General features: G+C 44.4%; 1 protein-coding gene across 3 annotated transcripts in view; it reads right to left on the reverse strand.

Moving 5' to 3' along the window:
• Window positions 1-15,177, reverse strand: part of GARRE1 (granule associated Rac and RHOG effector 1) — a 66,340-nt gene extending 51,163 nt beyond the window's left edge. Inside the window, exon 1 of one of the 3 annotated variants that reach the window (XM_045532412.1) lies at window positions 15,092-15,177. The gene's annotated coding sequence lies outside the window, so the exon portion shown is untranslated. Of the gene's footprint in view, window positions 1-4,127; window positions 4,893-15,091 lie in introns of those variants that run through there. The other 2 variants (XM_045532411.1, XM_045532413.1) reach the window with 2 other exon arrangements.
• Window positions 15,178-17,932: the final 2,755 nt, after the last annotated feature.

A 17,932-nucleotide genomic window follows, 5' to 3' on the forward strand; every position in this document is an offset into this window, starting at 1 on the left:
AGGCAATGCACAGAAAAGGAGAAAATACTTGTAAATTATACATCTGAAAAGGAATATCCAGAATATATAAAGAATTCCCACAACTCAACAAAAAAATCCAATTTATTTTTAATCATCCAGCCCAAAATGTTACAAATAATCCAATTTTTAGAATGGGGAAAGGACTTAAATAGATTTTTATCCCAAAGATATATACAGATGGCCAGTAAGCACATGAAGAGATACTCAACAAAACTAATCATTAAGGAAATGCAAATCAAAACCACAATGAGATACCACTTCATAACCATTAGGATGGCTACCATTAAAGAAAAAAAAAACAACAACAGAAAGTAAGTGTTGGCAAGGATGTGGAGAAACCGGAACTCTGCATATTGCTGGTAGGAATATAAAATGGTACAGCCACTATGGAAAACAGATTAAACATATGGCCAGGCACAGTGGCTCACGCCTGTAATGCCAGCACTTTGGGAGGCCTAGGGGGGAAGATCGCTTGAGGTCAGGAGTTCGAGACGAGCCTGTGTAACATGGCAAGACCCCATCTCCACAAAAAATACAAAATAGCTGGGGGTTGGAGGTATGGCATGTGCCTGTAGTCCCAGCTACTTGGGAGGCTGAGCCAGGAGGATCACTTGAGCCCATGAGTTGGAGGCTGCAATGAGGTATGATTAGGCTACTACATTCTAGCCTGGATGACACAGCAAGACCCTGTCTCAACAAACAAACAAACAAACAAACAAACAAACAAACAAGGGTAATTATATGGTATGTGAATTATGTTCCAATAAAGCTGTCACACAAAATATAAAGATGAATCACTCCAAAAACAAGGCCCTCTTTAGAGGGAAAAAAAAAAACACAGAAAATGTTCTATCCTTTCCAATCCACAAAAATGTAAACCCAAATATTTACCCTTGATAATGTGGAGACATGACAGGAAATTCTTTAGGCAGATTAGTGAAGTTATTGTCTATGAAGTTCAAAGCCCAACCATTTCCATGTTTTTAGTCAGTTCAGACTGACACAAACCATATTTAGAAATGCACTCCAGAAAAATGCTTTGAAGAATTTTATTCTCAACATCCATAAACTTAAAATATCTACCCAGGCAAGAGAAAATGCCTGAAAGATTCAGTCCTCTGTTCTTCCCTCCTTAGAACTCTACTTTTTTGGCTCCCTTTATCTGTTACCACATTAAAAAGTGAAGCAATTCTACAGGCTGCTAATATGAAAAGATGCTAGTCCTCCTAGCTCTCCTCCTACTTCTGACCATTCTTAGTTGCCCCTTGGAGTCACTCCTCCTCTGACAGACCTTAAGTGCTGTGGTTCCTCAGAGTTCTGTGCTGTGCCCTCTCTGTTTCCACGAGCAACATATTTTCCCTGGGAGGATCCCCAAACCCATCTCTCTAGCTAGACCAGATCTTTCTCCTGTGCTCCAGAACCCAACAACTGCCTTATTGGACGGGTTCCCAAATCAAATGTCCAAAGCCAAGTCTCCAGTCTTTCAGTGTTCCTTCCCTGGGTAGGTGAAAAGTGTCACCATCTGCCTGCTTGAACAATGCAGGAACCTAAGAGTTATCCTTTACTCCTCACTCTCCTTCACATCCAATTAATCATTAAGTCTTACCCTTCCTGCTTTCTTAATATCCCTCAAGTCCTTTCCCTTCGACTGTCACTGGCATACCAAAGCTCAGACCATCTTTACCTCTTGCCTGAATTACAGAGGCACCTCCTGAGTGATCTTCCAAATGCCTGGACTGCTCCCCTCTGGTTGCTGTGTGACCATTCTAGAGCCAACGTGATCATGCCACTCTCCTGCTTAAAATCCACTATGGTGCTCCACTACCCTTCCCAACTTTCTTACACCACCCACTTCTCACATGTGCCATCTCCCCTCTTACCACCTGTCTATGTGTTCCGTTCCCTCTGTCTAGAAAGCTCTCTTGGTTTACTCTCATTCTCCTTGGATGTCTAACTTAGATGTCACTTATTCTGAGAAGCCATTTTGACAACAACTTTGACAAGGACCTAGGGGTCCTTCTGTGTGCTACCATAACACTGTGTTTAGCCCCATCTTTTTTTTTAGAGGCAGAGTCTCACTCTGTCACCCAGGCTAGAGAGATCATAGCTCACTGCAGCCTTGAACTCCTGTTTAGCCCCATCTTAACATTAGCTTTGCCGTACCGTAACATACTGTATCACAACTGCCAGTTTCCTCTGTGTTTCCCTCCTACCACCAACCCCCAGAATCACTGAGCTCATTCAAGATAATCAAGAGTGCTAAGCACACTGCAAACATTCAACAGATATTTGTTGAATGACTAGCTCATCCTCAGTATTTATTTAGTGGTATCTCTGCACAGCATAAGCAGACACCCTTACAATCCACAGAGGCAGTGATTAAGTGCTAGAAATAAGGTTCTGCTTAAAAAAATAAATAAATAAGCTACTGAAGATATGCCACATTCACACAAGTACTCCCCAACAAAACAGACCACTCACCAAGTGTTACAACATGTCGAGCATTATACTTGGAGCTTTAGATACATAATCTCATTTAAGCCTCACTAGAACCCTAAAACAAAAACAGCTGACATTAACTGAATGTGTACTAATTTCCAGGCACTGAATATTAGGTAACTTTACACGTTATCTGATTTAATTCTCACAATGACCCTGCACGTAAAGAGGTTAAGTGAGTTCTTCAGGTTCTTACCACGTGGGTAAGGTAGTAGTCATCCACAGAGCTGGATGTGGGCCTGGCAGTCTGCTGCCAGAGGCTGAGCTCTCCATCACGGCACTACTCCACCCGTCAAATATCGAGAACATGACATTCAGTTTAGCACTCTTAGGAGACAGTTTAAAGCTCTAGGCTTCCTGGAATTGACAGAAAGTTGAATCGAAACAATGAAAAGTAAAGTGATCTCTCTTTAGGAGGTCACACTCCATACCCATTGCTGATGATTCCCAAATTCAGCTCTCCAGTCCGCTCTCCTCAGACTAGACCCATGAGACATCTCCTCAGGCTCTTCAAAGTTTACCTTGTCACCACCCTTCTATTCCCGGTCCCCCTGCTGTATGTATTGCCTTGCTTAGTTTAAGGCATTGCCAACCCTTAGCCTAAAACCTAAGGTATTACCCTAGATGGTCCCTGTCCTGTTCCCTCACCTTTCTACCCTGTGCTTTCAGTCCTGCCTATCTTTGTTCACCACAGTGTCTGTTCTGCAGCAACTGCTCCGTAAGTGTTAGCTATAATTACGGTTACACCCTGAACCTCTCGTTCCCTCCTTTATACCTTCACTGTCCAGCTTCCAAGATACTAGCCTTCCAGAGCATGCAAGATCAAGGCACAGAAGCTGAGAGAAATGCTGTCTATGAGGACCAGAAGCCAGGCTGCCAGATGCTCAGGCCCTGTCTCTTTCAGTGAAAGCACAGAGGATGCACCTGAACATTGGCTGAAAGGGCACAGCATGATCTAAGCAGTGAACTAAGAACGTGTGAGAATGTCAGACACTGAAACAGAGACAAATGTCTCCAATCCCAGGGAACCAAACATTCTACTTTATTCCATTTTACAAAATTTTAATCCAGCAGTCAATCCTTTAACACAGTGGTTTTCAACAAGTGGGGAAGAGGACGACTTTGCACCCTACCCACCCCCCCACGCCCGACATTTGGCAATGTCTGGAGACACTTTGGTTGTCAGGACTGGGTAAGTGCTAGTGGCATCTGGTGAGCAGAGTCCAGAAATGCTGCTAAACATCCTATAATGCACAGGACAGCCCCTATAACAAAGAATTACCCACCCTAAAATGTCAACACTGCCACATTCAAGTTACCTAATGTATAAAAAGCTACCTCTTTCTGGAGAGTTAATACAAACTTCCCCTATAAATTAAGCTATAACAGGTCCAAACAGAGTAACAGGTCACTGAAAAAGAGATGGGTAAATGCTAAATAAGATGTTTAAAAAACAAATGCCGTGAGTTCTGAGGAAAGTGAGTGCCACAGAGGCTGAGGCCCTGGTTAAAGATTTGAGAGAACAGACTGGGCTCTCCAGACCACTCCAAGCTGTCAGTCAAGGCCAGAATCTAGAAAGTAACCAGAATCCACCTTCCCAGCCTTACCTGCAACAGGTCCCACACCGTCAACCTAATCTTTGCTCCTGCCAAGCTGTTCACCCAGGACGGCAGCTGGGCCACAGGGCCAGGACATCCCACCCCTACAGTTACAGCTCAGAAAAAGCCCTCACCTACTTCATAAAAATGCTGCCCTCCAGCTGAGCTGCAACCCCTACCCCACCCCCAAGGCTGAGGAGGATATGACATCATCTCAACCCAATCACAAAATTGTTTTCCTATGACTCTTAGAGGAAAAGGTAGTAAAAAGACAAAGGTGGAAAATGTTTTAAATGGCTCAGACCCTAAGGCCTTGTCCTCTGCCACCTAAAATCAGTGCTTAGCAGCAGCCAGCCAGGAGCCGCCTCATTTCCTGTGCAACTGTGGTAAAAATAGGAAGTGGGGGAGGAAGTTCACAAAGCAGAAACAAAAGTAATCACTGCCTTGCTTCCTTTACACAAATCCCTGAGTAGGGAGGGTATCATTAAAACATCAAAACGGAAAGGCAGGCACTGAGAGCCAAGGCCAGGGGAAAGGAAGCAACACTTCTGGGCACACCAAGCCCAGACTATTTCTGTGTCTGGGAAACCACTCCAAAAGGAAAACTGGACGTAGCCTAGTATACAGAAATGGCTTCCAAGGGATTCATACAAAAGTATCTTGATTTGAAGATTCATGTAAAAAGTCCTGAAATGTTAAAGCTACATCAGAGAAAAACTATCAATGAAGGCCGGGCATGGTGGCTCATGCCTGTAGTCCCAGCTACTCGGGAGGCTGAGATAGGAGGATCGCTTGAGTCCAGGAGTTTGAGGTTGCTGTGAGCTAGGCTGATGCCACGGCACTCCAGTCTGGGCAACAGAGTCAGATTCTGTCTCAAAAAAAAAAAAAAAAAACCTCAATGAAAAAGTTTTAAGGAGGCCAAGATTAAACTATTTTTCTAGTCAAGAAGTGGCTACTAGAAACAAAACGAAGAGCCACTATATAATTGATTGGTTGACAAAACCCAAAGTCCAAGTTATCCTACACTGAGCTATGAAAATTCAGGTAGATAGGAAAAAAAGTACAAAATAAAAATTCCAATCAGTGCTAGATTCCATCATAGTTAAAATATAGATGCTTCTAAATCCATCCCCGACCCACGTGGGTAGACCCAGTGAGTTGCGCCTGACCTCCCGGCACCCGGGATGCAGTGGAAAATCAGACAGACAAGCACCTGCTCTCAGGGAGCTACCGGGCTCGTGGGAGAACAACCTGCCTCCACACGGCGATCCTGTACTGCCTCCGGTGCTGACATTTGCTCTGTAACAACTTAGCACCACAAACTATAGCATTCCTCTACAAAACCAGAGCAAGTTATCATTTGCGGTACTGAACAGCTTTTATATTTGGTAATCTACAAACAACTGATAATTTCATTTAAGCAGAAGAAAAACTTTTCTAACCACAAGGTCAACAGAGCTGAAATTCACTTTCAAAATAACACAAGTTTAAAAAAAAAATAGGCCAACTGTGTTAAATAGTCACATAGATGAAAGACAGGCTTAATTTCATTTAAACTGAAGAGGGTTTTTTTTTTTTTGGTGGAGGAAGAATGGGAAGAAACTAAGAATAAAGCCTAGCTTATTTTTAAAATAGTCACCACATTAATCAGTAGAAAAGTAAATGAAATGAATGGTAATCACCACATAGTCAATTTCATACAAAGAAAATTAGTGAACATTTAATGAAAAAAAAATCCCATATCTCTTCGTCCTGTTGAGGACAGACCTCACTCATCTGCCTGACTAGAAAATCATAAATAAATAAACTAAAGATGGGTGCTTTAGTCCTTTTATGAAGTCAAAAGGCTAACTCTCAAAACCTGCTGCTGCTGAAACAAAACAAAACAAAACAAAACTAGTATTAGAACTTTTGAAAGAATTTTACTGGAGGAACACTGAGCCAAAAAAATCTTTGTTAACTTAAACTTTCAAAAAGAGGAAAAAAAGCAAATCCTTGCCAAGAAAAGTTTTGTCTACAATCACACACAAACTACCACACATCACCAAAGGATGAACAAAGTTGGCTCTTAAACTTCTAAAAAAATTTGTTCAGGTAAAACGAAGGTTTTATGCATAAACTAAAATGGTCCTGCCAGGCACAGTGGCTCACGCCTGTAATCCCAGTGCTCTGGGAGGCCAAGGTGGGAGGATCACTTGAGCTCAGGAGTGCAAGACCAGCCTGAGCAAGAGCGAGACCCCGTCTCTAAAAAAATAAATAAATAAAATAAAATAAAATAGTCCTGGACCATGAAAAATTTTCCCAACAAAGGTACCCAAGTACTACAAAAACATTTGTGACAACAAATTGTGCTGCTAATGAAAACTCAAGTGTAAATCTGGGAATGCGAATAACTTACTTTTAAATAAATCATTTTTTAAAAATCACAAAACCCTGATGTAATTTCTTCAAACCCATTTTGTTGAAAAAAAAATTCAACAATCTATAAATATTAAAAACCAGCAGTTTTATTTTTGTTATAGGTGGTGTAGTATGGAAAAAAAAACAATTACTCAAAAAAGGTTTTCAGACTTGTGAAAGTTGACCTAGTGAAAACTAATTGTAACCATTAGAAAGTTATTTAAGAAAATTTAAAATTCTATACTGCTACTTATGCTTAAAATTTTGCACTATGGAACCTATCCAAAATTAATCTTGAATGGTGAAAAACAAGTATTTGTCCAGAAGCTTCTATACAAATAGGTAAATCAGGCCGGGCGCGGTGGCTCACGCCTGTAATCCTAGTGCTCTGGAAGGCCGAGGCAGGTGGATCGTTTGAGCTCAGGAATTTGAGACTAGCCTGAGCAAGAGCGAGACCCTGTCTCTACCAAAAAAATAGAAAGAAATTATCTGGACAACTAAAAATATATAGAAAAAATTAGCCGGGCTACCTCTACCAAAAAAATAGAAAGAAATTATCTGGACAACTAAAAATATATAGAAAAAATTAGCCGGGCATGGTGGTGCATGTCTGTAGTCCCAGCTACTTGGGAGGCTGAGGCAGAAGGATTGCTTGAGCCCAGGAGTTTGAGGTTGCTGTGAGCTAGGCTGATGCCACGACACTCTAGCCCGGGCAACAGAGTGAGACTCTGTCTAAATAAATAAATAAATAAATAAATAAATAAATAAATAAATAAGGTAAATCAAACTATAATTTAGAAATTATTTTTCTTTTTATGGAGAGGGATGATATAAATTTTAGATAAACTTCAGATTCAATACCATTTCTGAAATGTACGGTACCCATAAAAAATTTCATCATTAGATAATTGTAGTAGCTCTCTCCTCTAAGCTGGGTATAGTACTGACTCCAATTTTGTGCACCCAGCAAGCCCTCTCATCCCTCAAACAGACCAGCAAGTCAGAGTCACAGCTAGAGAACACATTATGCCGCATAAATGTTTCAGCAGGTTAAACACTGAGAAATGAGGAAATTCTAGGTGCCTCCTCACCACCCACCCCTGGGCAGGGAAGGCAGCCCCAGGAGCAGGCCTGCAGCACTTCACCTCCAGGCTGGCTTCAAGCTCCGCCACTTACCTATGCCATGAGCCTTCACATACCCAAACATTCACTGAGGTCCTACTATGTGCACTGCACTGCTCCAGGCACTGAAGATACAGTGAAGAGACAGACACAATACCTGCTTTCAAGGAGCTTACGGTCTAATAGGGAAAAAAAGCCTTACCTTTTATGTAAGATGCTCCAATACAAAGAAATATGGAATGTGCGTCCCTCCCGAAGCTGCGCGCTCGGTCGAAGAGGACGACCTTCCCCGATAGAGGAGGACCGTTCTTCGGTCAAGGGTATACGAGTAGCTGCGCTCCCCTGCTAGAACCTCCAAACAAGCTCTCAAAGAAATATGGAAACCAGGCACTGCCAAAGTAGTCATTGGTAAGGGTAAGAGAATCAGACTGACCTAGATGTGAATGTCTGCTCTTAGTAAATACCAGCTGAATGAATGGTACTTACTGACTCCGTGACCTTAAGCAAGGCACCTGAACTCTTCTGCCTCAGTTTCTTCAGTACTGTGGCGAGGATTAAATCCATAAAGCACAGCTTGAGCCTCAATTAATGGAAGCTACTGCTCTAAAAGAGGCCACGGACTAGTCAGAGGGTAGCATTTTATCTTAGACTGCAATTCCTCATTCTGGTCTACTACTAGTCAAAAACAAACACCCCCTCCAGCCCTCAAAATACTGCATAGTTTTAACAACCTTCAGAAATATCACTTACCTGTCTGCAGCTCTGGCCCCAACTTCCAAAGTCCAAGCAACAAACTAAAAGAAGTGATGCCCTGCGTACTTAAGAGGAAGGAGGTCATGGCTCCTCCCATTTCCCTGCCCACCATTCCCTTCCCTTTTACCCCAAGCCAGAAGGAAGAACAGAATGGACACAGCTGAGGAGGGGGATCACCTTGAATTACCAAGTACATGACAAAGTTACTTAAGCACAAGGATGTAGTACATTCTTTCCCCACTTGAGATCCAAGGGCAGCATAGGTCCTTGTGAGCCGGTAAGAGGATCCACTTTTGCCTCTCCCTGCCTAGGCACTCAAGTCTGGGAGCCAAGCCAGCTTTCCTCTGCTTCTGTTCCCACGTGCATACACCCACTTTTGGGCCTGGGGGTGGGTCCGGGAAGACTCAGGTATTCCCAGGTTCCCAGGCCATAATTACCATCTCACAAGTACCTAATGCCCAAATCATTTTTAATAAGAAAATTAGATTTTTTTTCAGGTAGTAGGTAGCTCTAATTCCACATTCAAAAATCTTATCCTTATACCAGGCACAGTGGAACATGCTTGTAATCCCAGCTACTCAGGAGGCTGAAGCAGAAGGACTGCTTGAGCCCTGGAGTTTAAGACCAGCCTGGGCAATGTAGTGAGACCCACATCTCAAAAAAGAAAAAAGAAAAAAAAAAAAAAAAACCTTTCCACTATAATTCTTTGCAACTGCCAATTTGAAAAAGCACTTACCTGACAGTGACCCAAACACAAGGAACATAGTCAAAATGGCTAAAAAAAAAAACAAACAAAAAAACTAATACTGTATCTAGAATGAATCCTAGAAACAGACTCACAGTAAATGCAGAGGCCTATGTCAAGAACACTCACGGGTAGCACTGTCTACAAGCACCAACATGGAAGGAATCCACATGTCCTGCATAAAGGGGTTTATTAAATAAATTACACAGGAACACCTCACAGTCATTTCAAAGATCAAGGTAAAGCCACCACATTTCATTGAGTCTAAGATGCCATCATTTATAAATATATTATTATCTCATACATGCTAAGGAAAACTCTGCCATATAAGGACATGCCATCACATGACACTGCCCAATTTCAGGCCCTCTGAAAGCTCTTTCCTGTTTCTGAGTTCTCTGTCTCACGCTGTCAGGACACACCCCCTTGGAACAAGTCCCTTTATGCTCATCTAATTTTTCCTAGAAGTCACCCATATTTAATGCCCATTGTTTCAATGAAACCACCTTGACCCACTTCAGTTCCCATGGAGCCTTTCCTGAGCCTCTGCAGCCTCTGCCCTTGTTAGCTTAGTATGCCTTCCCTTCCCACATAAATAGCAAGCACCAGAGACAGGCTGGACACATCTTCAAATTTACTGTAGTGCACAGTGCAGGGGCACAGCAACATGGACAACAAAAAACACAGGAATTTTCTAAGGACTTTACAAACATTAACTCATTAGGGCCCTACTATAACCCCAGAGGTAGGTATTACCTCCCCCATGTTCAGATGAGGTAAACTTGAACTCAAGCAGTTTAGACAGTCCTTGCTCTTAACCTCTATGCTATGTTCGCTCTCTGCATGACTGCCATGTACACCACATTTATTTTAAAATTCATTAAGTGTTAAATTGAAAACATAATACATATACACAGTGGAGAAAATTCATACCATACAAAATGGTATGGAAGAAAAAGCTAAGTCAGTCAAACAGCCTGGTTTTCTGCAGCCTCATCCCATAGGCAACCACTATTCCTTTACTATCCTTACAGAAATTTCTTCTGCACTTATAAACCTATTTCATGTGTATCTATATATATATATATATACATTTTAAACACAATTAGGCACATGTACACATCGTCCTACACTTTACTTCTTTCACTGAATATTTCTCTGGGTTAGAGAATCACATCTTCACCTATGCTGTTTTTATTAAATTCTAAGACGTACACATTTTTACATTTTAAACCACGATGATCTCACAAAGTCAGAGGATCTTTGTGGGCCTGGACTTCATCAGGAAACAGGATCACAAAAAGCTTTTAAAGGTGTTCTGTGTGGTGGTTCAGTACTATGGGAGGCTGAGGGGGGAGGACTGCTTGAGGCCAGGAGTTTGAGACCAGCTTGGGCAACACAGTGAGACCCCGTCTCTAAAAAAACAATTTAAAAAATTAGCCAGGTGTGGTGGCACAGGCCTGTAGTCCCAGCTACTCAGGAGGCTAAAGTGGGAGAGTCGCTTGAGCCCAGGAGGTCGAGGCTACAGTGAGCTACTTTAGTGCCACTGCACTCTAGCCTGGGCAACGGAACTAGACTCTGTCTCAAAAAACAAAAAAAGCTTTTAAAGGTACAAAAGATTTCCAGGGTTATCTTTGCAGCAGTGTGCAGGCTGAATCAAGAGGCAGAAAGACGTACTAGGTGGACATTGAACATATCACTTCTGTGACAAGTACCTACATCATAGGGTTGTTGTGAGGATTAAATGAAGCAATATACACAAAAAGCATTTAGCACCAACCTTGGTTGGCACAGTGGGTGTAAAGGGTTAGCATAGTACCTGAAGTGTTGTTAGTGCCCATGGTCCCACTTTCCTTTCCAATCTCACTTCCCTTTACTATAATTCTCCTGCAGCTCAAATACCTCAAGCTTGCCCACCTCTGCACCTTTGTACATGCCCAGCCTAACAGTCCCCTCTCCTTGCTGTGGTGCTGGACTCTAACTTTTCCCCACAGGACTCACCTCAAGACTCAGCTCCAGGAAGGCTTCCCTGAGAACTGCACACTCAATTCCCTGGATGAGCAGTTTGGGAAGAGCTTATCTGTCATAATTTCCCACCGTCTGGTTATCAGCTTTGTCAGTTCACTCAGGAGCAGACAGGTTCAAGGGGAATGATTCAGGCTATTTAAGCTCAAAGATGACCGACGTATTAACCAGAAGACCAGTTACTTGTTTATAAACACCAGTGAGAGCTAACACTCGTTAAACATGTACCACGTCCCAGGTGGCGTGCTCAGAGCCCTCACTGCAACACTAAGAGAAAGGTGCTACTGTTATCCCCATTCTACATATAGAAAAACCAAAATATTAGCCAGCATCCCAAGACCAGGATCTGACCCAAGCAGTCTAGATGCAGAGCTTTCAACCACATGGATTCTCTCCTTGGCAAATAAATCTCCATGTAAAGCCATGTTCTAATCAGAGGGTATTCGGAGGAGGGAAGCTGAGAAAGGGAAAGACCCTCACAGCTAGAGGTGTCAGTAGGGACATACCCATCCGTTTGGTGGTACACAAGCCTTTGGAGAACTGCACACAGCTCCCCTGGTCAGGGGCCCCAGATGGTGCTACAGACACACCAAATTCCTCTCTTGGACCTGCCACCCCAATTTCCATAGACATCATCCTGATCCTCTCCTAGAAACACTAGTCTTTCCTCTGAGGATACAAAATTAAATTCAAGTTTTCTGGCTACAAACACATTCCAATCATGCCTTCCTGGGGTTACAGCTGGGTCAGTTTGGTTAAATTTAAAGTTTTCCCTGAAATTCTTCATTTACAAAACATCTCTTCACTTATATCTTTTCTATAGATAGCTGATTTGTGTATCATTTATTCAGATTTCATTTTCAGACGATCATTCATTCATTCAACAAATACTTAAATCATTTCTGGAACACTGTGTTCCAGGCCCTGGAGCCCAAAGCAGTCAACAAGACAGGCAAGATCCCGGAAACCTGGCAGAGCTCATTTGGTGTCTCCCCTCCTAGGCACTTACGATACTTTATGGCAATTGCTTATATGGTGCTTACTTGCCTTTCTTCCCAGGCGGCGCCATTCAGCAGCTCTGTATTCTGACCTGTACTGTAAGGACACCATACATGTGAGCTAAATTCATGACTAAATTCACTGGGTCTCCTCTTTCTCATCGAGAGTTGGACCAGATTAAGTCTGAAGTCCCTTTAATAAAAAGGTACAAAGTCTAAATCAATGTGTAGGGATGGAAAGCAAATGGCAAATACAATCCAAATCAAGAAAAAAGATGAGATATATCAGCTGGAGAGAACCTTAAAAATCATGAAGGACAGGCCACCTTGAGAAGTGAGGAAGGGTTTCATCACCTGGAGAAAGTAGGGCCTCAGGAACACGTCCAGGGGTCAGTCAGAGGGAGGTAAAGAAATGACTTGCAGAAGTCTGAGTTGGGGTAACTAAGTGAAGGCAGAGGTGAGGGAGTGAGGTGGTTCTCTACCTAGAACTCACATACTGGAGTGGGAAGGAGCATGTTTTGGGGGAAAGGGTAAGAGGCATGAAGCTAGGCTTCAGAAAATGCCCCCAGGCAGATGTAGGAAGAACAGCAGTGACAAATGGAAAGTATAGTCACAAATTTAATAAAATGACCACAATAGCTCCAAATCAAGGCCAGCTAAGGAGATTCATGCAGGTAAGAAAGAATAGCTCACCATAGCAAATATGTACACTTGAAGTCAAGGGAAATTTGCAATGGCCACTGCATCTACCAATTAGGACCCTTAAGAGGAAAGTGTCAGTAGAGGTAAGACATTTGAACACAACCCCTGACAACTTTCAGGTTCTCTGTGAACGTATACTAAGAGAAAATGGCAACCTGGTTTCAATAATTCCGAAACAAATCAATTCCTTATTCAAACCAACATTCTCGTCCACGTAGGAATGTAGTCATTTTTCACTACTGACAAAGTCACAGGAAGGAAAAGGAGAGAGTAGACACCCAACCCATGGTGCCCCAGACTGCTAGCTCTCAGATACAATTATTTTCCTATGGATTTGGAAGACCCACTTCACACATAGCTCCTGGTGTATTAGGCCTCAGGTTTTCAACAAAATAAACATTTAGTAAAATTTTCAAAGAATCATGTGCAACATGTTCTTAAAAAAAAAAAAAGATGCTTAAAACATGGTGTCTTCCAAAAATCCAGAGATAATTTTAGATTGAAAAATCTAGGCTTGCCAAGGGAATCTGAGAGCTTTTCTATCTTGGTCTCCAATGCTAACCTACGTATTTGTGTGCAAAAATAGAGGAAGATTAGAATCTCAAATGCCAGACTGAAAAGTTGCCACAACAAACCTGAACTCTTCATATGGAGTTTGTTATCTTGTCAGCAAGAAGGCAAATGAGGCAGCAATAAACCATATTTTTTGCTTTAAAAGATAAAAAGAAAACCACCTCAAATATGAAATATTCCCTGGACTTATAAAGGAAAAGGATTTTTGAGAAAAACCAGAGGATATTGTGAAAATACTGTGAAAAGAAAATACTGTGATATTTTCAAGAAACTTGAAAACACCTAAAACATACACAAAATCTAAATATGAAATTTGTAAGTAGCCCTTACAACACATACTTAGAACTTTAGGTCGAAAATATGATAAAATAATAAAGTTATAGCATATTCAATAAATTGGAACAATGATTAGCCATTTGGAAAATATTTCATATCTTAAACCAAAAATAAATTTTAAGTAGATTAAATACCTAAAAGTAAAAAAATAAAACCACAAAATGATGAGAAGCAAACATGGATGGAATTTTTTTATAACACTGGGACACAGAAAAATTTTCCAGACATGTCAACAAAGAAAAAAAATACTATGTATTTTTAAAAATGAATGTTATCTTTGACCCCATTTGTAAATTTATCCTAAGAAAATAAACCAGACGAATCTTCTTGGTAGAATTGTTTCTCTTGTGACAAACTGGAACCAATCTAAATGTTCATCAGCTGAGCTTGGTTCAATTATAAAGTCCATAAAAGTGACAATATATATCTGCATTTATTATCACCAAAATGTTCGCAGTGGTTGTCACCGAGTGGTAAACTGGCAGACGACTGTCATTTTCTTGCTTATACTTACTGTGCTGTCTTCACTGTTTTACAAGGAGAGGAGAAAGAACTGCTTTTACAATGGGGATCAGGGGCTAATTTCAATAGGGGGGGCCCCCAGACGGAGTCTTTATCTGCCAAATTTTGTAAAAAGTATAAACAAAATTCTTATCATGCCAACCAGGCATGCTTCGTTCCTCGCGCCGCGCGGAGCAGAAAGACACACACCTGACCCTGTGCTCGCCCGACGGGCGTGGGTTCCTCACCCCCGGCCCGGCCCTCCCCGGGTCCCCGCGGGCCCTCCCTCGGCCCCACTGCGCCAGCGGCCTCGGCAGGGCTGGAACCGCGTTCCCCGGCAGCCGGGCACCGCGGAGAAGGTGCGTGCAGCCGCCGGGCGGCGCGAGGGCCGCCTCCCCGCCAGCCCCGGCGGACCCCGGCCGCCAACCGCCCCCGGGCCGCCGTCCCCCCGCGGGCTTCCGGGAGCGGGTCCCGGCGCCAGCCCGACCTCTCGGGCCCGGCGGTCCGAGGGAGCGCCCCCGCCCCCGCCCGACCGGTTCCGACCCGCCCCTGTTGTCCCGAACCCGCGGGGTCCGCGCCGCGCCCCCCGTCCCGGGCACGCGCCACAAGGCCCCTCCGGGCTTCCGTCCGCCCGGCCAGCGCCCGCGGAGCCCGGCGTCCTCCACAGCGGGCGGCAAGGGGCGGGAGCCCGCAGCCCCGCACCCGGCGGCCCCGGGCCGAGCGGCGCCGCGCGGGCTCGTCCCGCCGCCAACCTCGGCCGCGGCCCCCCGCCCACCTCCGCCCGCGCCCGCCCGCGCCCGCCCGCGCCCGCTCCTCACCTGCGATGCGCCCCGGCCGCCAGCGCACCGCCCTGGACCGGCTGTGTACACCGGAAGTGACGTATCGGGGGCCGGTCCCGCCCCCGCCCCGGGCGGACGCCGGGTGGCCGCGGATCCCGTGGTCTGAGTGGACCCTCCCCTCGCAGAAGCTGGGCGGGGGCGCCCCTAGGGCCTTTCCCCTGGGGACCGGGGACCTCCACGCGAGATGGCTAGGGCGGGGGTTGACGACTGGCAGCCAGAGCCTTGCAGGGGCACTCAGAGCCTCCACTAGGACTTGGCTTCCAGGCGGGAGAGGTCGGCTGCGTCCTCATGGATTTCTTATTGAAATTGGGTGCTGAAATATTGAGCGCTTATAGATGCGAGGCCCTGACAGGCGCTGTAGCTACAGATAGTGCTCTTGCCCTCATAGGTTTATTTTCCAGTGGTTGAAACACAATACAGTTGTCACAAATGCGTGATACTATCGTGCCAATTGTGACAAGTGGTAGGAGGGGAAAGTGTTAGAGGGAGGGAGCGAATCCCCTGACCTAGTGAAGGAGGATGACCAGGGAATTCTTCCCCCAGGAAAAGAGCAGGAGCCGAGGGCTGAGGTCCCAAAGAGGAAAAGGAAAAGAAAACAAAACTGGAGAAGGAAGGAAAAGAAATGACAGCGAAAGAAACAGCAGGTATTTTCAACTGTCTCGTTTTCGACTAATCAGGGTGGTGAGAAGTTAGATCTTACCTGAGAGTATTGCAAAACTATATTTTAAGCAAGAGGTGATTTGACCATACTTGTGGCTTTAAAGGGATTACTGTGGCTGCAATGTGAGTAAGGACTGGGGAGGACAGGCAAGAGTGGATTTGTACACCCCTGTTCATAGGTGCATTATTTGTAATAGTCAAAAGGTGGAAGCCACTGATGTCCATCCACAGATGAACGGGTAAACAAAATGTTGTATGTCCATACAATGGAATATTGTTCAGCCTTAAACAGGAAGGAAATTCTGAAACGTGCTACAAATGAATGAGCCTTGAAGACATTATGCCAAATGAAAAAAGCCAGTCAAAAAGACAAATGTTCTATGATTCCACTTACCTAAGGTACCCAGAACAGTCAAAACTATAGAGACAGAAAGTAGAATGGTAGTTGCCAGGGACTAGAAGAAGGGAAGAATAGATAATTAGTGTTTACTGGGTACAGTTTCACTTGGGGAAGACAAAAAGGTTCTAGTGATGGTTGCATAACAATGTGAATATAGTTAAGGCCACATTTAGAAATGTTAAAGTGGCCGGGCTTGGTGGCTCACGCCTGTAATCCTAGCCCTCTGGGAGGCCAAAGCAGGAGGATCACTCGAGCCCAGGAGTTCAAGACCTGCCTGCCTGGGTGACAGAATGAGACCCCGTCTCTAAAAAAAAAAAAAGAAGAAAGAGACCGAGGATGCAGGAGAGAGATGATCTGGTTCATCTTGTGAGGTTCTCAAAAGGCTGGAGGGAGGGGACCTAAAATGCTTGATGGTAGGTTTACCTCACACTGCAGCAAAGAGTGAGGGGAGCTTGGGGACGGAAGTATGAGGAGAGTAGGAAAGGTCTGAAAGCAAAAAGGTGAGTGGGCAGGAGAAATGTGGTAAAATTTCCCAGTAGTACTGAGGATTCATTGCAGGTTGATAACCATCAAGTCAGAGTAGATCTCTCCTTCCTATTAAGTGACTTGCCCCTGCAGCTTCCAGATAAAAGTGAAGAAGGTGGAGCCAAGATTCATCAGGGGGCGGGGCACAGTGGCTCACACCTTGGGCTCACTCCAAGGTGAGAGGACCCTTTGAGGTCAGGAGTTGAGACCAGCCTGGGCAACATAGCAAGATCCCATCTCTACAAAACATATAAAAACTAGCTGGGTGTGGTGGTGTGCATCTGTAGTCCCAGCTACTCAGGATTGCTTGAGCCCAGGAGTTTGGGGTTGCAGGGAGCTATGATGATACCACTGCACTCTAACCTTGGCAACAGAGCAAGGTCCTGTCTCAAAAAAAAAAAGGATTCATCAGCATACAGTAAGAGAGGGGCAAGAGTGTCACTGGTATCATCGGCTGTGGATCTCAAGCTATAGAAGAAAGGACATGAAGTAGAGGAGGACAGCTGGCTTGGTGGAAGTGTCCCCGGGTGCTGGTATCATCTTGCCTATGGTAGGCTGGAAAAGGGGCCAGGGATAATGAGGCTTTTGAGTGGGCCTATTGTGACTCCTACAGTCTCAGAACAAGCCCATCTCTTATTCAGAGGCCCTCCTAGCTCTTGCTATGGGCCACAGAATCCTCCAGTGACCACACCCGGAGGCACTTGGTAAATACAAGATGGGACTTCAAAGTGGCCCTTTCCCCATGTGGCAGGCTCCAACCCACCTGCCTAACCACTGCTGCTCACTGCACTCCAAACCTCATGGTCCCAGAGTAACGTGCTGGGAACTGCTTGTGCCCACACCATTTGGGCCCCTTCTGTAGGCTTCAATTCAGGGCCACGAGGTCCTGGAGACTCACTCAGCCATACACGCAGTCCTGAGTTCAGTGTGAACACTGTCAAACTTGGGGTCCCTTTAGTGGCCTCTGTGGCGTTCTGGGCACCAGATTGTCTTGGATCTCTCAGGCTTCCCTGAGAACATTTTGTACTGTGGACATATCAAGTCTGTTTTGAGTCCATCTGCAGATATTATACTCATGCCCCATAGGTTCAAATTGTTAATATTTGTTTTCATTCATCAAACACACATATATATGGAGAAGGAGGGAAAACATACCCATGTACCCACCACGTAGGTTTGAGACATTTGTCACTTCATGTTACCTCTTTATTGTAAGCTCCTTGCACTGAAATGCT

The sequence above is a fragment of the Lemur catta genome, chromosome 19 (genome assembly GCF_020740605.2).
Source record: "Lemur catta isolate mLemCat1 chromosome 19, mLemCat1.pri, whole genome shotgun sequence".
Taxonomy (NCBI): domain Eukaryota; kingdom Metazoa; phylum Chordata; class Mammalia; order Primates; family Lemuridae; genus Lemur; species Lemur catta.